The sequence below is a fragment of the Lissotriton helveticus genome, chromosome 2_1 (genome assembly GCF_964261635.1).
Source record: "Lissotriton helveticus chromosome 2_1, aLisHel1.1, whole genome shotgun sequence".
Taxonomy (NCBI): domain Eukaryota; kingdom Metazoa; phylum Chordata; class Amphibia; order Caudata; family Salamandridae; genus Lissotriton; species Lissotriton helveticus.
The window spans coordinates 1,894,910,395-1,894,935,923 of NC_136059.1; positions in this window are offsets into that span (position 1 = coordinate 1,894,910,395).

A 25,529-nucleotide genomic window follows, 5' to 3' on the forward strand; every position below is an offset into this window, starting at 1 on the left:
CTTACAATCCAACTTTAACGTAGCGTTAAAGAGGGTTTACAATCACAATTAATTTTAACAGCAAATCACAATTCATTTGAACAGTAAAGAGCATATTTCTATTTGGTCCCAAACTGAAGTTACCACATATGAAGTACAATAAGGTAAGACAGTGGTAGTCTATGGGAGTGATAGTCATATAACAGTAACAAGACATGTAACACTTAAACCCACATGTCCTACTTTTCAAATACCATAAACCCTGCCCTGTGAGCCTTTAGGGCCTATGTTGGGGTGACTTATACGTTTTAAAAAGGAAGATTTAGGCCTGGTGGTAGAAACGGAGATTTCTGGTCGACAGAGTATACACCTGTTCAAGCAGGAACCACAATCCTAGTCAAGGTAAGTCAGATACACAAACCTTTGCTCACCCTTTGGTACCTTGGCTTATCTTAACAGGCAATGTGTAAAGTATTTGTTTACACTATAATTACAGCAACATAGGGAAAACACCATAAAAATAGAGAATATTTGTCGAGTAAAACAAGACCAAAACAACAAAAATGCAATAAGTAGAACTCGAAATATGAATTTTTAAAGATTAAATCTAAAAACAATGCTTGGATGTCATAGCGCTATACGGTTACTTGGGTTTGTGGTAGACAGGTGTGAATCCAAAGTTCAGGCCAACCGGCTACAGGACCTATCCAGGGGCCACTGAAGAAGTACCTTTGTATGGAGCAAGCGTTGAAGTCGAAGACTCGATGCATTTGTTCCGATTTATGCAGTTGGGTCGAAGCATCAAAGTCGAGCCTCCCATCTGTGTCTTCGGATTGGTGCTGCATCATCGATGAGCCTCGCACTAGGGACTTCGGATCAGTGCTGCTTTGTCATTGAGACTCACAGATGTGGCCTCGGATCGACATTGCGTCATCATCGAACATCGCAGTCAGGTCAATGCGTTGTCGTTGAGTTGGGCAGGGATGTCCTTGGATTGGCACTGTGTCAGAGGGTACTGTGTCATTTCCAATTGGTGCAGTGGTAACGATGTGTCAATTTTTGCAAAAGCAGCTGCAGCACTCAACTTCTGAGGCTGAGGACTGAAGGGGGCACCTCAGGCAGGGGTAGGACTCACAGATGGTAGAGTTCAAAAGCACCAGCAGAGTTGCCAGAACTATTTTGTCACCCTGAGACTTCAGAGAACAAGAGGCAAGCCAACAAACCACAGGAAAACATGGGTTCATGGATGTAGAGAGCAGGTCCAGTCACTCTCATTTACAAACAAGTAGCATCACACAGCCAGCCAACACAGCAGTGCAGGTAGCAAAGTGGCAGTTCCCCCTCCCACATAGCAATCAGCAGGCAGGAGGCCAACATAGCAATGCAGGTAGCAAAGTAACAGTCCCACCTACAGCACAACAGCTCTTTTTCCAGGCAAAATGTCCTTGGTTCTGATGTGGTGGTATCATGGGTCCAGTACTTATACCAAAATATGCCTTTGAAGTGGGGGAGACATTAAAGAGACCTTTGAAGATGCCTTGGCTCCAGACTCACTATAGGGGGGCATGCATGTATTTTTGTGGTGATAGTAACAGCCCTATTCAGGTGGCGGTGTCAGCTCCTCCTTTTCCAATCTATCTCAGGAAGGCCCATCTGCTTGGTGATTGGCCATCAGGATACAAATGTCATACCCCAGCTCCCTTTGTCTGACTGTCTAGAGGGTATGTACAAAGCCCAGCTGTCACCCATTGCAGACATGTATTCAGAGACAGGCTGTTGCACAGATTGGTTAAAATCCGGCTACACCATAAATTGTGATTTCAAATTGTGAGTCCAGAGTCACCAAACTCCAAATATCTATCTTTTCCCAATTGGAAATTACACTTAAAAGATGTTTTGAGACAATCCCAATTCTAAATTATGGGAGAGATAGGCCGTACAGTACTGAAAAACTAATTTAGCAGTTTTTCACTCACAGGAAATGTAAAACTCAAAAATAGATGTCCTACCTTTTAAATGTATTGCACCGTGCCCACAGGGATGCCCAGGGCCTACTTATGCGGGGACTTATTTGTAATAAACGGGAAGTATTGGGCCTGTTAAGTAGTGTTAGACCTGGCATCTTTGGCGTGGTTTTCCCTATCTTTTTGCCTCTACCTCCTGTATTTTTGATGCTGTGCTGGATTTCGTTTTTGCTGGTTTAGATGCTTTGGACACTCTGCCACTGCTGACCAGTGCCAGAGTGTAAGTGCTCCCTGTGTAAATTGTTATTCTGATTGAATATACATGTTTGGCATATTTGTATCACCATGAAGTCCCTAGTAAAGTGCACTGGGTGTGCCAGGGCTGGTGATGACAAATGCTACTAGTGGGCCTGCAGCACTGATTGTGCCACCTACATGAGTAGCTCTAAAATGGTGTCTCAGGCCTGCCACTGCAGTGCCTATGGGCAGTTTAGAACTGCCATGTCCTCCTGGTCAGTGTCCCCACTGACCAGGCCTAACCCTTCCCTTTTTGTGCACATCAGTCACCCCTATGGAAGGCCCAAGGTACCCCCCTGGGCAGGGTGCAGTGTATGTAAAAGGTAGAGCATGTACTGGTGCAGGTAACATGTTCTGGTAGTGAATTACAGCCATTTTCGTTTTTCACTATTGTAAGGCTATCTTGCTCCATAGATTAACATGGGGGATGCTGGCTACAGTGGTTAACAGCATTTCTTCCCATAGGAACAAGATAGGACATAAGTATCTAGTATCCCTGAACTCAGAATTTAATAACACATCTTTTAGGAAAGGTTGTTTTTAAATCCTGTGTTTGAGAACAGCACTTTTAGAAAGTTGCTGTTCTCTTGTCTGAACCTTCTGTGTGCCTGGGCCTGTTTGTGTATTGACTGTCTGGTTTGTGAGTGACAGGGGCTGGGGAACTCCCCGGCAGGATGGATGAGTCAGCACTAGGCTGAATGACTTGAGTGGTGGGAGGAGTTAGCACCTGGGCTGAATAGGGCTGTGCCTGCCTTCCACAATGCTGGCTCCACCCCCCTGCTGGGCGGCTGAGGACCCTGCCCCTCACTCTGAAAGGAAAGATGCAGCCACCAAAACAAAGTGCTCAGGGTCCACCCAGAACTGGTTCAGACCGGGCACAGGGCCCACATGCACCAAGAGAACAAAGACTTTAGGGGTATAAGTACAGGACCCCTGACAACAGAAGATTAGATCATCCTGGAAATCAAGAAGGAACCTCTGCCAAGGAGAAAGCTGACTCTGAAGAAGGAAGATTGTCTTGCTGTTGCTCTGCTGGACTGACCTGCTGTTGCTTTGCTGCCAAGGAGAGGGGAAGGACTTTGCTGTGAGCTGTGTCCCCTGTCTTGAAAGGAATCTCCAAGGGCCTGAGAAGAGCTGGCTCCCTGTTTTGAAGTCCCAGGAACAAAAGGACTTCACCCCCAGCTTCCCTGAACTCTGCTGAGTGAGTTCTGTCCCTCCTAGAGTGCTTGATCCAGTTGTGGGGCCTCTGGAGGTTGGACCTGTGCTGGGAAGCTTGAGACTAAAGCTTGAGAGACTTTTGAAATTGAAAAGTGTCGCATCGCTCGCTTGCGGAGCGCATCCCCGACAGTGCGAGAAGTTTCCCGCCGCTACGGAGGTCGAGATCGTCGCAGCGCCTGACGCCGCTGCCAGAGACGTCGCATCCTCCGTTTGCGGGACGCACCAGACCGGTGCGGGAGAATCGAACATCGCTGCGAGTATCGTCGCAGAGCCTGTCGTCGCTGGGTGAGAACGCCGCACCGCTTGCTTGCGGACCGCATCACGTCGCTGCGAGTGTCGTCGCAGAATCATCGCATCGAGGAGCTGCGAGAGAAAGGATCACCGCTGGACCGCGCATCGTCGCCCCGGAGATCGTCGCAGCACCTACGAGATCGTCGCATCGTGCCTTTGCGAGAACAGACTTCCTACGGAACCTACGCACCGGAATCCATACAAGTGGCCTTCCTCCCCATACAGACCGGATTCGTCGCAACACGCCCGCTGCTGCAGCGGGGCTGTCGCATCGCCTCCCCAGGGTCTCAGGAGCAACGCATCGCTTGTTTTCCACCGCACCAGCTTCTGCTTTTGGAACTTTGTTGCAACTAAAGGTACTGTGAGTAAACGTGACGCAACTGTGAACTTTTCACGCAACTGTGGTTTATTTTTACCGCAACTTGAAGAACTTTAACGCAACCTTAAGAACTCTTTGAAACCATATTCTTGAACCGTGTATGTTGGATTTTTATCGTTTTGGTCTTGTGTAGTTTTAGAATAAATACCTTTATTTTTCTAAACTGTCGTGGAATCAGTTTGTGGTGTTTTCACTGTGTTACTGTGAGTGTTGGTACAAATACTTTACGCATTGCCTCTGATTAGCCTAGACTGCTCAGGCCAAGCTACCTAGAGGGCGAGCAGGGGTTATCTCAGAGAGTTATCTCCTTGTCCTGACTAGAAGCAAGGGTCCCTATTTGGACAGTGGTACCTACCTCTGCCAACTAGAGACCCCCAGATCTAACATTGGTGGTCAGGCGGTGGGATTTGAACTTGTATTTGTACTTGACCCACAGTAATTGGTGTACATCACTAGTGAGTGCAGACCACTACGCCACCGCATACTACTGGTTTTTGGTTTTGATTTTTCTATTTTTGAGTAACTCTTCAACACATCATGTCTGTGCATGGGAAGGCACCCAGTAAAGAGGCAGAAGTAGAGATGGAGTTTGCCATTGGAGATTTGTATTCATACAAAGTTGAGCAACTTAGGAAATTCTGCCTTGAGTTTGAGTGCCCCATAAAAAGCGCCTACAGAAAGGAGGAGCTGCAGAAAATCTTGATGGCCCATTGGGAGGCACAAGAGGGAGAAGATGATGTGGATGTAGAAAATGGTTTTCAAATCAAAGATCTGCCAGTGGGCAGAGTAGGCTCAGGAGCTGGCAGCAACCACTCCGGTAGGGGCCTCACCCCAGAAGAGTTACAAGAAAATCAGAGAGTAAGAGAATATGAATTGGAAGTCATGAAAATGAGAATGCAAATGAAGCAATTTGAAATGGATAAAGAGAGAGAAAAGGCGGCGGAGGAGAGCAAAAGTGCCCGCGCCTTAGAAGAGAAGAAATTGCTTTTGGCTCATGAGTTGAGCATGAGAGAACTGGATCTTAAAGCCAAGGAGGTGGATGCCAGTTCTAATGGTGGCAGCGCGCAGCCAGTGCATGGGGGTAAAGTATATATTCCCAAGGACCTGGTACAGAATTACCATAGGGGTGAGGATATTTATGCCTGGTTCACTTCGTATGAAATTGCATTGAAGATGAATGGTGTGCCTGATCAGCATTGGGGGGCGGGCCTGTGGAAACATTTTGAGGCATCTGGGAGGAGTGCTCTAGAGCCCTTAGAATTAGCAGGTGCCATGACCTACCCCAATATGAAGGAGGCCTTATGTCTCAGGTATGGCCTTACCCCAGAGCAGTACAGACTGCAGTTTAGGAACTCCAAGAAGAAAGAGTCTGAGACTTGGATGGAGTGTGTGAATTTGTACTCGCGTGCACTGGAAGGTTGGATGAAGGGCAGTAAAGTAACTGATTTTAAGGGGTTGTTGCATTTAATCAGTTGGGAGCACTTGAGTAGTCTTTGTGTTCCAGAGCTGCGCCAGCATCTTTTAGACAGCAAGCTGACAGACCCCATTGAGCTTGCTAAGGAGGCGGACCGCTGGACCAGTACCAGGGTCCACAGAGGAATTGTGGGTACCACAGCCAAAGGTGGGCAGGGTCCCCAGCAGAAGAGTGGGGGGGACAAGGGTAACCAAAAGGAGTTCTCAGAAGGGCCCCAAAATAGTTCCCAGGGAAAGGAATCCCAAACCCCCAAACCTAAGCAGCCATGGCCCTCTAAGGGCAGGCGGGACAATAAAGACAACAGGGGCCCACCTACCTGCTATCACTGCAATGAGGTGGGCCACATAGCTCCAAAATGTCCCAAGAAGAAGCAAGCACCCCCTGGTGCCCCCACCCCAGCGTTAGCTAGTGTAGCTTTGGGAGGGGATTTGGTTTCTAGTGATAGGGGGGAGTTAGCGGTTATGACCCTTGTCTCTCTAGGAGACCAAGAGATGGTCCAGGAAACCTTACTGCCCTCTAACACTAAGAAATATGGGCAGAAGGTGACCATCAATGGGAGGGAGGTTGAGGCTTTGAGAGACACAGGAGCCAGCGTGACATCCGTGAGGTGTCAGTGGGTGTCTGAAGAGCAAATCATCCCTGGTGTACTCCGCCCTGTAGTGGCAGCTGACAGTTCAGTGCGCCTCTGCAAGCTGGCGAAAGTTCCCTTTGCATGGGGAGGAGTCTCTGGTCTTTTGGAGGTAGTTGTCAGTGATGCCTTGCCTGTAGACTGTCTGTTAGGTAACGACCTGGAGAGTTCTCCATGGAAGGATGTAGAACACAGAACTCACTTGGAGATGTTGGGTCTGCCTGCGTGGATCTGTGTGACCACGCGTGCTATGGCAGCCAGTAAGGGTGATTCAGCAGAACTGGAGCCTGAAACAGTGGCCCAGAGACCTGCCAGGAGAGGAAGAGGCCGAGGGCGCGGGAAACCAGCCCCAGCCGTTCCCACGGTCCAGGAAGGAGCAGAACCTGAGGGGGATGCCCTGGAACCTACAGGGGAACAGGTAGCCGAACTGGGAGAATTGCCTGAGCTGACCCATTGGCAGCAAGAAGGTGGTCCCTCCAGGGAGGAATTCTGCCAGGCGCAGAAAGAATGCCCTTCCCTCGAGGGTCTGCGGCAACAGGCTGTAGACCAGGCAGCAGGTGGAGCAGCCAGAGATCACTTTATCTACTGGGAAGATGACTTGTTGTATAGTGAGCCTAAGTTTGCTGAGCCCGGTGCAGCCCGTGTGCTGGTGGTACCCGAGCGCTTCAGAAACTTCCTAATGGGTCTGGCTCATGACGTGCCTCTTGCAGGACATCTGGGGCAAGACAAGACCCTAAACCGGCTTGTCACCCACTTTCACTGGCCCCAGATGAGAAAGCACGTTGGTTCCTTTTGCAGATCTTGCCAAACCTGTCAAGCCAGTGGCAAGACTGGAATGAAGCTGAAGGCCCCCCTTCAGCCCTTCCCAGTGGTGAGCACCCCTTTCGAGCGGGTGGGCATAGACATCGTAGGGCCCCTGGATCCCAAGACAGCCTTAGGCAACAGGTTCATCCTGGTCTTGGTGGACCATGCCACTCGGTACCCGGAAGCAGTCCCTCTCCGGACAATCACAGCACCCGTGGTGGGCCGTGCATTGATGGGGATCTTTTCCCGTGTGGGGTTCCCCAGAGAGGTGGTCTCCGACCGGGGTACCAACTTCATCTCTAGGTATATGAAGTCTCTGTGGGAGGAGTGTGGGGTAACTTATAAGTTCACCACTCCTTACCACCCGCAAGGAAATGGGTTGGTTGAAAGGTTCAACCGGACCCTGAAAGGTATGATTATGGGCCTAGCGGAACCCATGAGACGTAAGTGGGACGTCTTGTTACCATGCCTGTTGTTTGCCTACAGGGAGGTGCCTCAGAAGTCCTTAGGGTTCAGTCCCTTCGAACTCCTGTATGGCCACCCTGTTAGAGGACCTCTCTCACTGGTGAAGGAGGGTTGGGAAAAGTCCCGTGGGAAAACCCCCCAGGATGTGTTCAGCTATGTGCTGGCCATCCGCAACCAGACACAACGCTTCAGGAAGCTCGCTCAGGCGAACCTGGAAGCAAGCCAGGAAGAAATGAAGAGATGGTATGACCAGAATACCACTCTGGTCGAATTTCAACCTGGGCAGGAAGTGTGGGTGATGGCACCAGTGGAGCCTTGTGCGCTCCAAGACAAGTGGACTGGGCCATATGAGGTGGTGGAAAGGAAGAGCGAGGTAACCTACCTGGTTGACATGAAGACTCCCAGGCAGCCCCTGAGAGTCTTGCACGTGAACCGCCTCAAACCCCACTTTAAGAGGTCTGAAGTAACCATGCTCCTGGCTACAGATGCAGGAATGGAAGAGGATAGTGATCCTCTCCCTGACCTCCTGGCAGTTAAGGAGCAAGATGGGTCAGTGGATGGTGTGGTCCTCTCGCCCACCCTGACCCCAGAACAGCAGAGTGACTGTCGCCAAGTGTTGGGTCAGTTCTCCTCCCTGTTCTCCCTGACCCCAGGAGTCACCAACTGGTACGTCCATGATGTGGACACTGGAGATAGTCTGCCTGTGAAACAGAAATTTTACAGGGTAGCTGACAAGGTCAGGGCCAGCATCAAGGAAGAGGTTTCCAAGATGTTGGCGCTAGGGGTGATTGAGCCCTCCAGCAGCCCCTGGGCTAGCCCAGTGGTCTTGGTCCCCAAGAAAGCTGCTACCCCCGGTGGCCCCACAGAACTCCGGTTTTGCGTGGACTACCGTGGGCTCAATGCGGTCACGAAGACTGACGCACACCCCATCCCCAGAGCTGATGAGCTCGTGGATCGGTTAGGAGCTGCCCGCTACCTCAGTACATTTGATTTGACTTCGGGGTACTGGCAGATTGCCTTAACTGATGGGGCCAAAGAGAGGTCTGCATTTTCAACGCCAGAGGGGCACTTCCAGTTCCGTGTCATGCCCTTTGGGTTGAAGAATGCCCCTGCCACATTCCAGAGGCTGGTTAACCAGGTACTGACCGGGCTGGAGGAATTCAGCGCCGCATACCTGGATGACATTGCTGTGTTCAGCTCCACGTGGGAGGAACATCTGCAACACCTCTGCGAAGTGTTGAAGGCTCTGCAAAGGGCAGGCCTCACTATCAAGGCCAGCAAGTGCCAGATAGGGCAGGGATCTGTGGTGTATTTGGGACACCAGGTGGGGAGCGGCCAGGTGGCGCCCCTACAGGCCAAGATTGATACCATTCTGGCCTGGGAGCCCCCCAAGACCCAGACAGAGGTGAGAGCCTTTTTAGGACTCACCGGGTATTACAGGCATTTTGTCAAGGGCTACGGCACCATTGTCGCCCCTTTGACAGAACTCACTTCCAAGAAGTTGCCCAAAAGAGTTGACTGGACTGACGCCTGCCAAACTGCTTTTGAAACCCTGAAAACTGCTATGTGCACAGCGCCGGTGCTCAAGGCACCTGACTTTTCTCGTGAGTTCATAGTTCAGACAGACGCTTCAGAGCATGGTGTGGGAGCAGTACTCTCACAGATCACTGAGGAGGGAGGAGACCAGCCGGTAGCCTTCATTAGCAGGAGACTACTCCCCAGGGAACAGAGGTGGAGTGCGATTGAGAGAGAAGCATTTGCTGTGGTCTGGGCTCTGAAAAAGTTGAGGCCCTACCTGTTTGGGACTCACTTCCGTGTTCAGACCGACCACAGGCCCCTCAGATGGTTAATGCATATGAGGGGTGAGAACCCAAAGCTGTTGAGGTGGTCCATCTCCCTACAGGGAATGGACTTTACGGTGGAACACCGCCCTGGTACGGAACACGCCAACGCTGATGGTCTGTCCAGGTTTTTCCGCCTTAGTGAAGAGAACTCCCAAGAGGGTGGGTAGTTCTCCCCATTTTCAGCTGGAGGGGACACGTGTTAGACCTGGCATCTTTGGCGTGGTTTCCCCTATCTTTTTGCCTCTACCTCCTGTATTTTTGATGCTGTGCTGGATTTCGTTTTTGCTGGTTTAGATGCTTTGGACACTCTGCCACTGCTGACCAGTGCCAGAGTGTAAGTGCTCCCTGTGTAAATTGTTATTCTGATTGAATATACATGTTTGGCATATTTGTATCACCATGAAGTCCCTAGTAAAGTGCACTGGGTGTGCCAGGGCTGGTGATGACAAATGCTACTAGTGGGCCTGCAGCACTGATTGTGCCACCTACATGAGTAGCTCTAAAATGGTGTCTCAGGCCTGCCACTGCAGTGCCTATGGGCAGTTTAGAACTGCCATGTCCTCCTGGTCAGTGTCCCCACTGACCAGGCCTAACCCTTCCCTTTTTGTGCACATCAGTCACCCCTATGGAAGGCCCAAGGTACCCCCCTGGGCAGGGTGCAGTGTATGTAAAAGGTAGAGCATGTACTGGTGCAGGTAACATGTTCTGGTAGTGAATTACAGCCATTTTCGTTTTTCACTATTGTAAGGCTATCTTGCTCCATAGATTAACATGGGGGATGCTGGCTACAGTGGTTAACAGCATTTCTTCCCATAGGAACAAGATAGGACATAAGTATCTAGGGGCAGATTTATGTTAACTGGCGCATCCCCAGGGATGCGCCAGTTAATGTGCGCCACAGTGCGCCACAGTTCCGCCACCCATGGTGCGCCGCATTTATAATGCGGCGCACCATGGGGCAAAAACGGCACAGATGCGTGACGCATCTGTGCCGTAAAGGTGACGCATTGCTGGAGTTGCATCGCAAGCGCGACGCAGCTCCAGCAAGGCTCGGGGGTGCCCCATCCTAACAATGCTGCTTCAAGACCTACGCCTGCTTCAAGCAGGCGCAGGCTTTTGACGCAGCATTGGCCAGAAAGTGACTGAGTGAAATCTTATAGATTTCACTCAGCCACTTTTGCGAGGCGCACCTGCCCCGGAACGCCCACCCTGCGCCGGAACGCCCACAAGCGGCGCAGGGCTTTACAACGTGACGCATCTGCCTAGATGCGTCACGTTGTAAATCGTTCGTAGGGATGCGCCACGTTTACGCCGCCTTGCGTGACGCAACAGCGGCGTAAACGTGGCGCAAGTGCCTCATAAATCTGCCCCCTAGTATCCCTGAACTCAGAATTTAATAACACATCTTTTAGGAAAGGTTGTTTTTAAATCCTGTGTTTGAGAACAGCACTTTTAGAAAGTTGCTGTTCTCTTGTCTGAACCTTCTGTGTGCCTGGGCCTGTTTGTGTATTGACTGTCTGGTTTGTGAGTGACAGGGGCTGGGGAACTCCCCGGCAGGATGGATGAGTCAGCACTAGGCTGAATGACTTGAGTGGTGGGAGGAGTTAGCACCTGGGCTGAATAGGGCTGTGCCTGCCTTCCACAATGCTGGCTCCACCCCCCTGCTGGGCGGCTGAGGACCCTGCCCCTCACTCTGAAAGGAAAGATGCAGCCACCAAAACAAAGTGCTCAGGGTCCACCCAGAACTGGTTCAGACCGGGCACAGGGCCCACATGCACCAAGAGAACAAAGACTTTAGGGGTATAAGTACAGGACCCCTGACAACAGAAGATTAGATCATCCTGGAAATCAAGAAGGAACCTCTGCCAAGGAGAAAGCTGACTCTGAAGAAGGAAGATTGTCTTGCTGTTGCTCTGCTGGACTGACCTGCTGTTGCTTTGCTGCCAAGGAGAGGGGAAGGACTTTGCTGTGAGCTGTGTCCCCTGTCTTGAAAGGAATCTCCAAGGGCCTGAGAAGAGCTGGCTCCCTGTTTTGAAGTCCCAGGAACAAAAGGACTTCACCCCCAGCTTCCCTGAACTCTGCTGAGTGAGTTCTGTCCCTCCTAGAGTGCTTGATCCAGTTGTGGGGCCTCTGGAGGTTGGACCTGTGCTGGGAAGCTTGAGACTAAAGCTTGAGAGACTTTTGAAATTGAAAAGTGTCGCATCGCTCGCTTGCGGAGCGCATCCCCGACAGTGCGAGAAGTTTCCCGCCGCTACGGAGGTCGAGATCGTCGCAGCGCCTGACGCCGCTGCCAGAGACGTCGCATCCTCCGTTTGCGGGACGCACCAGACCGGTGCGGGAGAATCGAACATCGCTGCGAGTATCGTCGCAGAGCCTGTCGTCGCTGGGTGAGAACGCCGCACCGCTTGCTTGCGGACCGCATCACGTCGCTGCGAGTGTCGTCGCAGAATCATCGCATCGAGGAGCTGCGAGAGAAAGGATCACCGCTGGACCGCGCATCGTCGCCCCGGAGATCGTCGCAGCACCTACGAGATCGTCGCATCGTGCCTTTGCGAGAACAGACTTCCTACGGAACCTACGCACCGGAATCCATACAAGTGGCCTTCCTCCCCATACAGACCGGATTCGTCGCAACACGCCCGCTGCTGCAGCGGGGCTGTCGCATCGCCTCCCCAGGGTCTCAGGAGCAACGCATCGCTTGTTTTCCACCGCACCAGCTTCTGCTTTTGGAACTTTGTTGCAACTAAAGGTACTGTGAGTAAACGTGACGCAACTGTGAACTTTTCACGCAACTGTGGTTTATTTTTACCGCAACTTGAAGAACTTTAACGCAACCTTAAGAACTCTTTGAAACCATATTCTTGAACCGTGTATGTTGGATTTTTATCGTTTTGGTCTTGTGTAGTTTTAGAATAAATACCTTTATTTTTCTAAACTGTCGTGGAATCAGTTTGTGGTGTTTTCACTGTGTTACTGTGAGTGTTGGTACAAATACTTTACGCATTGCCTCTGATTAGCCTAGACTGCTCAGGCCAAGCTACCTAGAGGGCGAGCAGGGGTTATCTCAGAGAGTTATCTCCTTGTCCTGACTAGAAGCAAGGGTCCCTATTTGGACAGTGGTACCTACCTCTGCCAACTAGAGACCCCCAGATCTAACAAGTAGGTTTACTTGCTAGGTCGAAATGACAGTTTAAAACTGCACACACCAGCTTTGCAGTGGCAGGCCTGAGCCATGTTTAAAGGGCTATTGAGTGGGTAGTACTATCATTGCTGCAGTCCCACTAGTATCATTTAATTTTCAGACCCTGGACACATATAGTGTACTCTACTAGGGACGTAGAAGTGAATTAAATATGCCGCAATTCTTTAATTCCAAGTGTATTTTTGCCCCTGTTGGATTCTGTTTTTCGTAGCAGCTTCTATTGCCAGGAGTTGTTGAACAATCTATCATTACTGACTACAGACTCTCCAGGTTTATGATACCCCCAACGCTGCCAGTACAGCGCCCTGATGAAGGTGTGACCTGTGCATTCTGGGTCTCCACAACGAAACGCGCGTCTGCGCACTTTCTTCAAACAACTGGTGCTACTCCTCTATAATATTTGGATATATATAGGAACACAAAGTTCTTAAAAAAATGTGTATATAATATCTTATGAAATTAGGATATCACATGTATTGACATTTTCATTGCTCTGTACCAGGATAATATTGCTACCTTTCAATTTTTCTTCCTGATTGTTTATGTGTTATTGTCTTGTGGTTTACATTGAGTTGACCAGTCCTGTTATGTGTTTTATCCATGTGTTTGTATGAATGAATTATGAGTGTTGTCACTATCTGAATTTTCGTATTTGTGGGATTTTCATGAATATAACTTTGATTTATGCATCGGTCTGGGAGTTGTCTCAGTAGCAATATATGGTTGTGCATATCTTTTGTATTGAATATTTATTATCTATGTACAAATCTTGTTAAGATTGTTGCAGTAATAATGTGCATTATAAATTATTATATTCCTAATATAATGAAAAATTGTTTAGTATTTAGGTAGTCAATGTGACCTTTTTTCCACACACTGTGCTGGCTCGAAAGTGTGGAGGCTATTTCTTTTCCCTTTTGTAAATTAAGATGGTTTTGCATTATATCATAAATAGGTTGCAGGCGTTGGCATTGTTTATTTGATTATTCATGGTTTTCCCCTGTACCCCTGCCTAGGTATCAGTTCAGGGGCCCCATTCATTGTGACTGTAACAGTGGTAAAATGCCCAGAATCCTAAAGCTAACAAAAATGAATTCAGTAAAACAGGAGGTCAGAAGGCAAAAAGTTAGGGGGAAAGTCAGGGGGAATCACACCAAGGGTGCCAGGTCTAACACCTGACAAAAGGTTTACTTTGATTGGTCAAAATGTAGTTTACATCTCTACTGAGCCTGAGACATGTTTTAAAAGGTTACTTTAGTGAGTGGCACAATAAGTGCTTCAGTGCACTAACAGCATTTAATTTACAGGCCCTGGGTACATGTAGTACCATATACTAGGGACTTACAAGTACAGTATATGGACCAGTCAGGAGTAGGTCAATTTTATCATGGTTTAAGGGAGAGCACAGGCCCTTTACCATTAGTGAACACGGAAAAAGTGCACAGAGTCCTAAAAGTCAACAAAAACGGGGTCAGCAAGGAAGGCAAAAATCCAAAACGAGGTCAACAAAGGTAGGCAAAAGTAGGCAGAACTTTGGAGCGATTCTGCAGAAAGGGCCAGGTCGGAGAAAGCCCATTTTTGTTAAAAATACATACATATATCAAAGGATAGACACATAGAATATTGTTAGGGAACTGTAAGCCCAACTATACATTAATCACATAAATGCTTTAAATATTGTAATAGGGAGAACAAAGGAGGCTTGGGTCTGTATACTACCTGGCCTAGACCACTATCAAGTACACCAACAACATGAATGGCCAGATAGACTGTTTGTATCAATCAAGTTGATACAAACAGTCTATCTGGCCATTCATGTTGCTAAATATTGTAATGGCATGGTGGATATGATTTAGCATGTAATATATGCTCATATATCATCATGAATTAGTGCTTAGTCAAAAGATTGTTATTGATTATTTGTGAAACATAATAACTGCCCTGTTGTGTGGATAGGAATATGCCACTGCATATAGAAACTTGAAGGTAAATAATACTTTTTAATGATCTATTTTTAACTTCATTATTGTTATGCCTCTGCTTTGAACCAAACTAGTACATTTTACAAAATTGCTAATGTGAAATAACCAATGAAAAAATATATGAAGAAAAAAGTTCTTGCATAATAATCTGGGCGCATATTATCAAGAAAAACAAGAGAAAGAACAATGAAAAAATGATGACAGAACAACCAGATGAGTAAAGTTATATATTTCGGAACTTGATGTCCATTCAGATTAAATTAAAATAAATACACTAAAATATTAATAAAGGTGTACAAGACAATACGTGCTCCAAAAATTGGCTGAAGCATAACATTACATATTACCATATCTAAACAGGAAGCTTTATAAAAGGAACATGATGACAAAATATACACAGAAACACCAAAACACCACAGCAGATAGAATGTTAAAAGATGGCATGATGGAAAGAGCAGGACTAAGATTACAACTGCTCAAGAAGACCACATTAATGTTTACTTTGGTACGTTATGATGCAAAATGGTGATTCATATATCTTCTTCGTCTGACCAATGACCACGGTCCCTGGATTGTGTTGGAGGAGGAAAAAAAGAGGACATGTGTCAATTGATGATGCACCAGATGAAGAATCTGTAGACTGCAAGGTATCTAAAATATCAGTGAGGGCATACAAAGCTGCAGTAAAATCCCTGGTATGGGTCCACTGTGATTGGAAAGCAGTGACAATGTTACTGTAGAGGCCAGTCATCACAAAGATGAAGAAGCCCATCTTGTGCTTGAGTCAATGGTGGAATAATTGAATGGAGGAACTGATGATCTCTAGCTGCTTTGCTAGGTCACCACTATGAGAAAAGAAGACTGATGGTGTTCCCTCTCATGACTTCACCTAGAAAAGCATCAATTCCCTAGAGCCAAGAATGAGTGTTCTGACAGCCTCAGCCAAGTTTCTGTTTGGGCTCAGACTGTCTCCATCACCAACTTGACATCTTCCACCAGGTGTAGCTGTGTCTGGTGGACTTTCCTCTCGAAGCTCACTTGATGGTCATCATCACCAACAGGAGCACACAGAGCAGCCGTTGATTGGGAAAAAACAGTTGAGGTTCAGTTGGAGACACAGCAACTTTGGTGTCCCTTGCCAAGATGGGAGAAGAATTGTCCCAAATATCCATGAGGTCCTTTAATGTTTCCTCATCCAAGGAGCGCAAGGTGCTGTCAAAGGTAGCAAATATGTAATTGACAGACTTGTCCTCAGGGGATGGATCTTGCAACTCTGGGACATAATAATGAAAAATGTATTGTTTTAGCTTGTGAATGATTATCTGAAAGTTTATAAGGGAATCTAAAAAAGCATAACATTTTGATTCGCTGATTACCTTTAGGGAATTAAAGATAGATTATGAATGTTAGCATACATCAAGAAAGAAATAACAAAAATCAATATAGCACGTAGAAATGTATCCATATATGGTGTTATATGTGCAATTGAGAAATAGGGCAGCCATAGCTTTGCATGTTAAGTTTAAAACTATGATGGTCAGTCAATGAAAGGATAATAAAAATCAAAAGATGGTAGTCCAATGAGCATGAGTAAAACTCTAATTAACTTACACATAGCTCTTCTACAATATAATTAAAACATAATATTTTGAAAATTCGTTCATTGCAAAGCCATTTCTCAGTATAAAAAAGGTAGAGGTTTAAACATATTTTATTAGGTTAATTCCAAATATTTGTTCTAAGTGTATCAGTGGAACAACAGTTTCAACTTTGACTGACATGATGTTGGCAAGAATGACATCAAAAGAGTAACTATCAATAACTTTGGCCTGTTATGGGCGTGTTCTTCAGCTATGTCCAAGGTTTTAGATATATTGCACTGGGCTGATAAGAATATTAAACTACAGAATATTTCCAGTGACATGTGTACACATATGAGCATTAGAAAACGTATGTAACAGGCCATTTATTCTTTTGATTAACTGACAGAGCATCAATACTTTTGAATAAAGTGTATATTCACTCTGCAGTAATAACTTATACTTACCATAGAGCTTTATTAGTAGATTGTGACCTCTAGTCTACTTCTAGGAAAATATATACACAACTAAAGTAGAACATTTTAGAAAATGTAACTTTTCAGAAGGGCTAATTGGTCACCAAGACACAGGTCTCTTGATGAAGATGATGTTGTAAACAAACTTTATAAATAAATAAATGAATTTAAAGAGAAAACAGTGGTGGAGGTGGGGCATGAACATAGAAATACGTCAAACAATGATTAATATAGAATTGAATTTAGACCTAAATTATTATTTTGAGAATTCTGACTCACTTCGAGAGGAAGCAAACATTTTTATTTTGCTAGTTAGAATAAACACATTGTCAAACGTGGATTTTATATTATATGACCATAACAGAGAAAAATACATTTGTCTACCTACTGACGCCATAGTGTGGAAAAAAATACAAACGTTAGGACACACATAACACAAAGTACAAACATTGCATACATACTTGTTAAATTTTACTGTTAAAATCAATCTTCCTTTTGGCGACAGTCAATACATACAACATATATTTGCTTACACTTACCCTGAGGTGTAGGTAAGGACGCCAGAATGGCAGTGTCTATGTGCTCTGCTCCAGCAACCATCTCAGGTTTAACGTCTTTTACCACTTACTCCTCGATTATGGTCAAGTCCTCAGGGTTGTCTAGTTCTCCTCTTGTTGTCATTGCAGCCTTCATATTTCTTGCCAGTTTCTCCCTAGTTCTGCCCTTGCAATCATTCCACCTAGTTCTGCATTTGACTACAGTACTGTGTGTTGATGCTACTACATTCAATTTTATCAACAATTGCTCTTCATAAATCCTTTGTAGATAATGGTAATTTTAAGGTGACAAAGAGATACTTCTCTTGCTTTGTAACTTCAGAAACTCTTGTATAAAATTAAGTTGTCTATTCCTGTTACCCTTTAGAACAGTGTCTCCTTCAGTGCAAAGACCCGTCCTGGCTGGTAGCATCATTCTGCCTTTCTAAATTGAAAGTGAGGAAATGCTGCGTGAGATTTGCGATTCTTTTTGTAATGAAAAGTGATACAAACGTCTATTGCATGATGCAACTCTGCCTTGCGGCACACACTTCTGAATTGCAGCGTGCAGGGCTCAGTTGCGTTATGGAGCGTTGTACGATGCTGACTTTGTGTCATGGTGGCATTGTGGAGTGCCATATTGTAAATAGGGCACATTCATGAGGCAAAAAGTTGTGTAATGCAGCACACGTTTTTCTAATGCAATGCAGCGCTGCATCAGTTTTTGTAAATCTCATCGTTTTTTCAGCATATCCTGTGTTTGGCCTGTTTGGACAGAATATCTAGCTTTAAATGTCTTTGGGCACAAATATTGTTTCAAAAATATCATTACTCCTAAAATGTCGAGAGACAGCATATCATGGGCAAGAATATTATTTTTTTGGTATATAATCTCTATTCAACATTATTTTTTTTAATGTAATTTGTATGATATAGTTGTAAATATATAGAGGGTTATTTGTATGGCGATCTGTCAGACTGCCGACCGCCATCGTGGCGGTCAGTAGACCGCCTGTCAAGCAGTCAGTGGTCCAACTGCCGCATTTGGATGCGACTGCAGGGCTGGTTGTTGCAAAGTGCTCCTAAACATGACAGCATGTGCTCTGGCCCAGGAAAAGGGCACCAGCACAAGCTGCCATGTACATTTGGAGCCTGGCACACAGTGCATGGATGTGAGTGGGGGCAATACATGTGCCCCCAGTGCCACTTTACAATGGCCCATGAGGGACAGAGGCCCTGTTTGGGCCCCCGAAGTCCGTTTCCAACAGTGTTTTCATGGCAGTCGGACTGCCATAAAAGGCTGTCGGAAAGGGACATCGTAATCCAGATGGCAGTGCCAACCTTGACACCAGCGCCGTTCAAGGGATACGACTCTGACCGCCACTCCGACGGGATCATAGATCCTGTTGGAGTCGGCGGTCTTTCCCTCCTGATGATTTTGGTCTGAACATCTGCATAATAATGCAGCAGTCAGACTGACATCAAAATTAGCTCCAGAGTTTACAAATAATCTATTATGTTTTAGTAGTTAATGTAGTATTATATTTCCTTACAGTTGCTTAGACTAGAGTGAAAATAGTAAATCAAACCCCTCTGAAGTCCAACACTTTCCTTACTGTTGCTTAGGCTGGAATGCGAACAGTCAATCTAACCTTCTGAATTTCAACACTTCCCTACTGGATTTCTATTATTATTATGATTATTATTATGATACTGATGATTATTATTATTGTTTGTAATAGTAGTAGTAGTAGTAGCAGTAGCAGTAATGTTGTAGATGTTTTTATTTTAATATTATTTTATTTTATTTTCTATTAATATTGATTGGAATACATTGGCTGACTTTAATTTCGTACAATTGAATATATTGGTCAAATTAAATATTGCATTTTTAATATAAGTGTTTTACATTTATTTTGTGTAGTTCTTTATGTTATGTTTATAGTTTCTTTAATTGTAAATATATTGTTTATATGTCTTATATGTCTTATAGTACACATACATTGATGTAGAAATAATAGCATCCAAATGCCAGGCAACTGCGCCCAGGAAACTAATCATATAGAATCACAATCATTGCACAGTAGAATCATTAAATAAGATGGGTGCGGTCTTTTGTAGATCCAACACCAGTCGAGGTGTAACATCTACAATGAGCTCATTCCAAACCCAATCACCACAGTTGAACAATCACGAATTCAGCATCAACGCTCTGGGTCTCAAGCTCAGACCCAGAGCGTATTGAACTTTGAAAATAATGTAGCAAAAGTTAAAACAAATAAATGATCTTTTTATCCCTCATATAAATCCAAGGGAACAGAGGCAATATCATCAAGTTTCTGTCTGCAATTGAAAAATTAGCACACCTTAAATCAGCTAACATCAGAGAAATTCAATTTATTCAACATGACCAGAACCACAAAAAATTAAACCACGCCGGCAACATGGAACTTTATTGCAACTCAGAAAATGGTCACAAGTAAAAAGCAGCATTTCAATGATTGGGAAATTATAGTGTTTGTTGTAGATCTATTACCTTCCCTATTGTCTTAATGTGACAAAATGTTTGTGGTGCTGCATCTAGATTCGGTCCACAAGGCCACAACTAGTTAATGCTCTCTGCAACGGACGCCGTACTAAAAAGCACAGATTGGTACGAGCAACAACATACTTAAAGACGCTAAACATTTGAATGTGAATATATGTTTCTCCATTGATACAGTCAAAAGCTGTAGGGTGGTAAATAATGTGAGCGAGGAATTCGATTGATCCTGGATTCCATCAGCCCTAACAAATGATAGGTAGCACAGTCCAAATAAATCCATCTATTGCACTCAATATTTGTTCTTGGAATGTAAATAGCCAAGTAAACATTTCAAAAGATTAGGGTAAAGTACAATTTTGAAAAACATTTAATATCCTTGTTTTTTAAGAAACATGGTGCAAAGAGGAATTTCCACTCATAGGCTTTAACAAATATAAGCAACCAGCCACAAGAAGTTTTGACAAAAGTCGGGCAAAGGGCGGTCTGGCTATCTATGCTGTAATTTTTCTCAACCTCAATATTGTATTGTTGACCCTCCTTCCAACCTGGATGAATGGAATAATCATATGTAATTGGAAAGAGGAAAAATTGGATTAACTAATTGTCCTCAGCATTTATTTACATCTGGATCGACTGAAAAAAACCTTGAAGATAAAGAAACTGGAAGAAATAATTTGGGCCTTCAAAATTATCTATCCACATGGCTGATTACTGGTGATTATAACGGATATTTATTTTCTTCTTGTTCAGACTCGGAACAACAAAACATTTTAAATGATGTATGAACAATCCCATAACAACTTGGTCAAAAATACAAAAAAAATAGGTTGGGAGAAGCCTTATTAGACATTTTTCATCCATTTGATCTTTGTGTCTTGAAAGCGCAACTCAAACAAGACCATCCAGCAGCCCCAACTCGATGTCATGTCAAATTCACAATCACTATTGGATTATACCCTTGTGAGCTTCAACATTTTTCATATGGTCACTATCTAGGTTCTAGATCAAAGAGTGACCACCTTCCGTAAATAAAAAAGTGATGGTACATAATTCTCTTGAGAGAAGGAAGAATACCCTATTTACACAATCCTACGCTTACTCCTTATAACGACTGAAGTGGAAAGAAACAAGTATAACACCTATTATTACATTTTCAAAAATGTCGCTGCAAACATGGTTATCATTTGAAGACTCGCCAAGAATGTTGGTAAATGATTGATCTTCATTCACAATGAGGTTGTTGGAAAGATTTACACCTTCAACTATTCTAAAAGCGAATATATGTGTTCCACACAAACAAAAAAGAATGGAACTCTAAAATCCTTATGGGGAAAAACTTAAACTAAAGAAGGAAATAAGAGATTTTTGGAAACTCCCAATAGCTGCCAGACAAGCGCAGTTTCAGAAACTGCAGGCTACCAGGTCAAAGTATAAGAAAGCCATTATAGAAGCCAAGGCGGACTATTAACATCATAAAAGGATAACACTAGAACAGAGGGAAATCCAAAAGCATGTTTGCAGGTTTATAATTGGCCTCACCTACGGGGGACACAGCACACAAATCGCAAATATCTCTGAATTAGTACGGATAAAACATGTAGACAAATATTTGGGTCAACAAATGTACAAAATGTTGTGTTTTGATAAAAAACAAAATAACCCTAAAGATAAAATGTTTCTGCTATACGCAACACAGCTTTAACAAGTCATTAGAGTGGCTAAGACTGATGGTGACCTACGCCAAATGGACTTCCAACAGCATTATACAAAGCTGATCTGTGATTTTCGATTAGCCGACCTGTGTATATTATTTAACATCTACCGGATGGTGAATATTATACCAGATTCTTGGACAGGTACTATACTCCACTATATATATAAAAGTGATAAAAGAGATGAGCTGACTAATTATAGGATAATTGCTTTAATTGATATAGATGCCAAATTGTTTTCTTGCCTATTACCGAAGGGCCTAGGGGATTGGGTTTCAGCAAGATCTTTGATTCCACCAAATCCTAAAACCTGCATATGTCAAGGTTTCATATAAGGCTTTGTGGATACAATTAACAGAATGGGTAAAACCCCCAACACTATTCCGTGCTAACTAGCTTTTATATCATGATACCTGGGTAAGAGTAAAGTTAGGAACTACGTTAACAACAACAAGAAGGATCCCCACATGCTATGGTCTTTAAAAGGTTGTGTACTCACACCATTGATACTCAATTTATTCATATCAGACCCCAATGTCAGTTTGAACAAAGTAAATGTGGATGCTCCCCGGCTTGCTCTGTCGCCACTATCCAGCCTTCAATATGCAGACAATATAATCCTGCTTAGCAAGAATCCAATATGCTTGCAATGCCTGATAACAACTTTTGCAGCATGTACTAAAAGGGATGGTTAGGAAATAAATACCAAGAAAACAAAAATTATAGTATTTGGCACCTGCCAGAAGGGAAAAATCTTTTGTTGGTTCTTGGACGAAAAATTGGACATAACCAATACATACAAATATTTCACTGTTGACTGCATTCAAATCAATAAAGTCAGATCTGAAAGGTCCGTATAACAACATGAAAGGGAAGTTCCCATTAATCTAAAGGACCAGTAGGTTCCAGTATAAACAATTGCCCACAGAACAGCTGGTGATATTAAATCATTTTATTGTCATGTATATATATATTTGTAAAAAAACACCATTACTTCAGTAAATATAACAACATATGTAATTCATATAACATCAGCCCAGAGCAACAAGGAACAGTGAAAACATTTTAAATACATAAATCACTCATACAATCAAGCACAAACACACTCATAGATCAAAACATCCATCAAGATACAACCAACTACAAACGCATTCTCAACAGTCAGACAGAAAGAAGCGCCTATCTGAAAGGTCCAACATTGACTCTCATACCTAAGACAATCGAGGCCAAAGTCATTCCATCACTTACTTACAGCTCAGAAATAATGCTTGGGCGAGGTTGCTCATTTTTAGATTCAATCAAGGTGATATTTTACAGGCGTCCCTTCAGACTGCAACAAAACCCCTCTCATGCACAAATACGTCTAGAATTTGGCATAGTTAGTCAATTGCTGTCACATGAGGACACATTGATAAAACTTTGTATAAACTGGAACAATCAACCAAACTTTTCCTTTTCTCCTTTATCTGGGCTGAAGTTGGTTTTGGTTAAAAGGACACCTCATGGGGAGACCTTTCATTTGCTTTGATCACCTGAACTTGTTATGGGCTTCAGCAGCCTCCAGCCCATCCTTTAAGCAACCTGTAAAAATATAAGTCAGACTTGTTTCTTATCTTCAGGATGAGAATCAATTTGCAATGAAAATACATGCATAAATGCCTATACATTCCTACGACCATTTACAACCACAGTCTTACTTGAGTGTCATGTTTTTCTATTGCATCAAGACAAAATTCATGAGTGTAAGAATGGCTGATATTCCAAGAAAAGACATAACCACACATTGGAGGTGCACTTGGTAAATGTTTATGTGGATATAAAGAAGAAACATTAATTTACGTCTTGTGTGTTTGTCAAGATCCCCATCGGTACTTTCTATGTAAGTACTTCAACACTTTACAAATTAGATCTTGCAGGCTGGCTGTGATACAGTGCTTAAGTGGGAACCATCCACAAATTTCATGCAACTTTGTAAAATTCATGGAAAAGGTGGCTGCCAGGATGCCATTAAATTGACTTGTTTTGTCATCAAAATGACCTGTCCTCCATATGTTTTACAACGTACGGATTGATGTATGTTGAGACTTTGTGCCTAAATATTACGAAACACACTGGCACTTTTAGCACAAGCACCTTAAAAATATGTAAAAACTGTTGGTGCTGTATCTAAAAAAAACTATGGTTTATTGTTGGATTTTATGGTTAAAAACTGAATTAGTTGATTATGGATGTGTTCGATTATATTTGGTTTTAAAATGTCCGGTTGATGTCATTCTGATGGCTTTTATTAACTATATGCAATCAAATTTACATTACATTAGATTAATTTAGTGCACGAGTTATAGTTACTTGAGTTAACTATAACTGGTGAATTTCAGTGGTTTTGTTATTATAAAAGAGCATGTTTTAACTGACATTTTCACTGAACTATAACCTTCCTTTAACCTTTGTTATTTTTAATGGGAATTAAGATAATAGTACCATTCCTAACTATGGCGGCAGTTTGACCTTTGTATTTTTCAGTGAATTTCTAGTTTTCTCTAATGTAAAGTAATATTTTATTGCCATACTTAATGCCAACTCCACTCCATGCGTGGTGTGGGGTTGGCAGCAGGGCTGATGATCAACCTCTCACTGGCAGCCAATCCCACGCTGGGCACAGCCTTTGGGCATGTGCACAGTGGGTTTGGCCACAGGGTGTAGCCTGTGGCCAGGCCCTACATCCAACTCCCAGCAAGCAGCCAACCCCAAGATGCCCACAGCTATCGGTAATGTGCAGCATGCGATTGGCTGCGGGAGAGGCTCTGTGCCCATCTGCCGCTGGTGCCCAACTCCTACCCTATGGTGCACAAGCCATGAGCAACGAGGGTAAGGCGCCAGGCCTGGCACCCAAACTCCCGAAGGGGACACATAACTGAATATAAGGGGTGTCATTCTAAGTAAAGCAGAGCTTCTTTTTTTTGTAATTTTTTTGTCAAAGGGTCAGAACACCAAAATATAAAATGTGGGTCTATTGTTTTCATGAAGGGGTAAAAATATTTAAAGCATGTGTATTGTCTTTCTCAAAAATATATTGTCTTTGTCAGAAAATAGCTATTTTGGGTGTCTCTGTGCCCACCTAAAACACCCAGTTCTTTTTTTGAGGGTGGCTGCTGGGGGAACACCAGGGCCCCTGTGGCCCCTCCAGCTCCCCTGCCAGCACCATTCCTGGGTGCTGGCAGGAGGGGTGTGCAGAATACCTCCCTGAGCCTTTACAGGCCCCTAGACCCCACCCCCAGAGGTGTAGGTAGATGCCTCGGTGCCACCCGGGGCACCCACAGCACAGAAAGTTGAGAGACCTAGGCGGGAACCCTGGGTCCCTGGGACCCTGCTGGCTCTCCTGCATGCACCCAACCTAAGTGCCACGGGAGTACGTTATTATTTCCATGCCCCCGCCAGGCAGAAGCATTCTCTGTTTTGCTTCTCACAAAGGGTAGGGAAAAATGTGTGCATCCACCTGGCAGAAATATTTTTGCAGCTCCTGCCAGGTGGAAGTACACACTTTTTCCCATGCCCGCACTCTTGTGGGCAGGGAAACTGTGTCCCAAGAGTGGACTCTATACAATGCTTAATAATTCCCTCATAGCCTTTATATTTTGTACATTTGAACAATGTTCATATCCATTTCATTAAGCTACCAAACACAACAGTGACTTGTTTTATTCTTTTTTTCAATAAGTATAACATATTCTACATATAAATATTTAGTACATGGATCATCTCAATTCCACATAATACATAGACTCTTCATAATTTCTACTTTTTTCATACAGAAAAGTACATAGCAACGCAAAATCTTTTTTCAAAAAGGAACATATTAGCCCCTGGTTTAGAATACCATAAATACTATCACACCACAATCACTCTAATTCATTCACTTTCACACCAAGCACATGCATCCAGTATCTGTACACAGTAGAGTATATTGAGTGACAGGGAAAACCTCTGCCACAACTAGAACCACAGAATGTTCCACAGGGTTCCACGCAAGGTCGACACGCGTTTCGGTGGGATTGAGATATAGCAACCACCTTCCTCAGGACCTATCCAGATACCCACTCCTCACTTTTAAACACCAGGGGACCTGAAAATACATAGAAGAAAACACTGTAGT